General features: G+C 37.1%; 1 pseudogene; it reads right to left on the bottom strand.

Annotated features, from left to right (window-relative positions):
- Nucleotides 1–3,032: 3,032 nt before the first annotated feature.
- Nucleotides 3,033–4,006, bottom strand: LOC142632838 (uncharacterized; annotated as a pseudogene).
- Nucleotides 4,007–4,333: the final 327 nt, after the last annotated feature.

Here is a 4,333-nt window from a genome sequence, read left to right as displayed (position 1 = left end):
AGTAGTTAAAAAACATAAAATATGTGTTTGGTATGTGTGTGTTTGATTTTTAAAAAAGCTGACAACCGGTACAAAATAAATATTTATAATTTGAGGAGAGAGAAGAAAATCATTTTACTGTTGCCCTTCCTCTCCCACTGTTCCTTCTTCTCATTCCTTGTCTTCGTCTAAAACCAAACCCACGCCATCACAGTCCTCATCTCCATCGACACAGACGAAGATCCACGACTAGGCTTCACTTTCCTTCGGATCTCATCTCCACTGTCAGCACTCCAAGACTCAGCAACGAATCAAGATTTTCTCGCCGCCAAAGCCAATGGAAGAAGGTGCCACTTCAACACCGAAAACCAGTGGGCCTGCTGAAAATCTAGGTTCGAAGAACACTTTGACATTGGTTGTGTAAGTGCACAATTGCACCTGGCCCCAAGAACAGTTACGGGCTCAGGCCCAATGAGCCTAAAACAATGTAATTTGTAGAGTGTGGGCTTGAAACCCAGGTTAGAAGTGTTTGAGGATTAAATAGCAAGCTAAAGATTATAAACACTTAAAAACAACAAAGAATGCTCTGAATCAATCTGCTCGGACGTAAGCCGAGAACTGTTCTTATATAATTTCTCTCTCTTTCTTTTTCTCTTTCTTTTAGGTTCCAAAGAGGGACCGATCCCCCTTTCTGTCTTAGATTCCCCCTTAAATACTACTCTCTTGAATACCTTTTACACGTGTTGTTTTACCTCCCCTTTAACCTAGATATTTCTTTTCCCAGTGCCTTTGAATAGTAATCAGAAGTTTCTCTTCCACTGTTCAGGTGTCACTTCCCCATCAATGCGACCAGGGTGGTAGGTGCAGGGTCTTTAATGTGGAGGTAGCAGCCTTTATCTTTGACATTTCTTCAACACCAGTGCTTCTGGGGCATTCTAGGGTTTACCCCTTTTAACCATTGGTCTTAACCGTGTCATCCCCTAATCTTTATTGCGAAACCCCGAGTTCTTCGGTGTCCGTCCGAGGACAAGTTCACCCTCGGCGGGATCCTCGGACCCTCGGCGTATGGGCCGACCCATAGTATCAACAAATTCTAAACCCAGTAGCTGATCGGCCTTCCCTAACACAGCCCAAAAGGCCCACATTCTCATCATGATCTTTTCGCCCCCCACAGGTTGTTAATGGGTTTTTGTCAAAAGATTGTTGTGTTCCTTCTTCATAAACTTAATTGAAAAGCTGTGGCAATTTAGTGAGAGGGGTTTTGTGAGATCGTTTGCACATCTAATAAATTTTCAATCCTTTCGTGCCTTTCATTTCTAGTGTTCATCTGCACATATACTCCTCAATTCACTTGGACTTCGTAAATCATAAACACTAGATTCATTCAAATAAAGATTGAGGACTAATATGTATACCTTACCCTCACCTCATTACTCTAGCACCACAATGTGCTTTACTTTCTTTACGTTATAGTGAGTACTTTATACAATATTATCGCAATGATGTATTGGACAGCACAGCTTTGTTAGCATACTTTGTAGCTTATTGCATCTGACTCCTCACACTTGGTATTTTACAAAACAATTTTAGAGAACAAATTGACCAATTGAACAAAACAACTTTGTTAACAAAATAGTAACATTCATTGTGTATAGGAATCAAAACAATCAACTAATCTCATTAGCTCTGAGAATAAAGCATTGTAGGGTGTGTTAGGAACTATCTCTTGTACCAACAATATTTCATAAATAACATTGAATTAATTTTAAAAAAAAAGATATTAAATTCACATTTCAAAAAAAAATATTGTCTTCTATATTTATAGCATCATAGCAACATTCTATCGGGTAATGTGAACAAAATAACCAATTTAAAACAATAATTGAATTAATAACAAGATACCAGTATAGTATCATACCTTAAACCATGGATAATATTTGTTATTTCGACAAAAATGATAAGAAAGCTCGGCTGCATTATCGTCAGGCCAAATTATGAGGCATCCTAGTGAATGAATAGCTCGCGATGCACGACGAAACCACCTTTGAATGGTTTCAAGAGAGTGTTAAAAGCGGTTCACAATCAAATTGAAGTCAGTATTATGTCCAACGACGCATAAGAACATCCCAACCGACTCCTCCACTAACACAATGTCAGTATCCTCCTTTAACAGGTGTAACCTCTTCAACTCATTGCACAAATGCTTAAAAATGTGAACATCCATGCGAAACATGTCATAATAGACATGGAAATTTCCTTCTAGTACTTCTTTAATATATGACTTACCACTCAAAATACTAGTGCACCTAGGACGTTTCATGTAGTATTTTTAGACATAAACAATACAAAGATGAATGTAGGCTGTGGCAATCTCGAGTTCAACATCACTGTCATCGTGATCTAAATCAGAGTTGGCCATAATTGAATCACACCTATGCGCAGCCAATGAGTTCATATGAGCCACTATACTGAGTTTAGTAATATTTTGTTACAAGCCATGATAGATACATCTATATAGATACATAAATAAATATTTATATATATATATATATATATATATATATATATATTATCTATCTATCTATATATATATATATATATATATATAGATACATACATACATACATACACATATATATACATAGATACATACATTTATATATATGTATGTAGTAATACACACACACACACACATATGTATGTATCTATGTATGTATCTATGTATATATATGTGTATGTATGTATGTATGTATGTATCTATATATATATATATGTATACCAAGCAGAGAGTAAAGAGGACAACACTAAAACATATATGACATCCAAGATAGCACTAGTGTTAGATAGTAAAAGAAGATAACACTCAAACATTAGTTCAAAGCATTAAAATTGTACACAGTTTGAACATGGAAATGGAATAAAAATAAAGTTGATGTTCAGCCACAACTATCATGTCGCGTCTATCAAAACTGACCACACTATCAACCACCCCCCCTTCTAAGTCTATTGCAATCCACTACCAATAAAATCAATCCCTGCCCTTCTCTCTATCGTCATGGCAAGAAAGTGGCTCTACTTTTGAGATTATGAAGCTCATTTACGACCTTGCATTAGGTGAAATGATCCACATCTGTGTGCTCGTTGAGCAGTGTTACTACTTTGTCAATTGAGAACTAATCACCACCCCTCCCCCCACAAAAGACTCTCTTGAGCCCGTACTGTCGGTGGACCTATTAAACCTTGCCTTCCTCATCTCAGTGAACCCTAATATAGCCTTAGTCATCTGATCAAGGGAGCCTTCTTTCTTCTTTTTTCTACCTGAATGAACCAGTTCGACTGCCCGCTTTTCACCTCGCCTCCTGCTTTGCCCTTCAACCGATGTGGGTAGCTCCTCTACATTGTCCCCACTATCTGCTTCAACATTAACATGTATCCCAGTCAATAGGAATGCCGCATCCAACTCTCACTCTTCGTCACTATTTGGAGCTAGTTGGGCAGAAGAAATTTGTTGGAAGCCCGTGGTAGTGTTGGAATTGAAAAGCTAGCCCAACAGTTTGTAGTGTTCTAGCCCCTTTTTTCGGAACTCCTTGTATCTATGGTTGGCCCATTAATAATCATATATATCGGGTTAAACACATTATTTATATAAAAACAATACAAATGACTTTGGTAATTATTATTATGTACATCGGTAGCACTTACTGCAATTGCATTTGCCCATGCCTCATCACTTCCTACAACCATCTTCGCAATGGGGTCTCATCCCATCCTCATTCGTCCGATGAGCTCAGAAGACCCAGTGTCGAACCTTCAATCTTTGATATTTTTGCCCAAGTTGGTCTTTTTGGTAATTTTTATTTGCATGTAGGTTAAACTCACGCTAAATGGATCCCCAAAGTCCTTTCTTAAACTACCCTTGGAGCATATTTCCTCTAACTTCCTCCTCTACTAATACATCTGTGAAATGCTTCTCCACTGGGGGAGGCCACAACTTTCCATCCTCAACGTCACTTGTGGCATTTTCCATCTAAATAAAGTTCGACATACACATATATACTCCTCATTTGAAATTTTATGACACAAATATTCAAACATGAACTTACTAGTCAGTAAACTACCAAGCAGCAGACATATACTATAAATCTCAAACTAAATTATAGTTCGTGGTAGATTAGAAATTTGGGTTTACTATGAAGATATACCTAGATAAGTTAATCAGAAAGAGATATGCTAGTGGATATAATAAGAGTATAATAAAACTTAATGTAAAAGTCAATCCAACTTTAGGAAAATAACATGTGCTTCAGAAAAATTAGAAGGATAAAAAAAATGAAAATGCCATAACAGACTTAAA

This window comes from Castanea sativa, chromosome 1, assembly GCF_040712315.1.
Source record: "Castanea sativa cultivar Marrone di Chiusa Pesio chromosome 1, ASM4071231v1".
Taxonomy (NCBI): domain Eukaryota; kingdom Viridiplantae; phylum Streptophyta; class Magnoliopsida; order Fagales; family Fagaceae; genus Castanea; species Castanea sativa.
The sequence above is the reverse complement of the archived record's forward strand: the minus strand, read 5'-3'. Positions and strand labels throughout refer to the sequence as shown.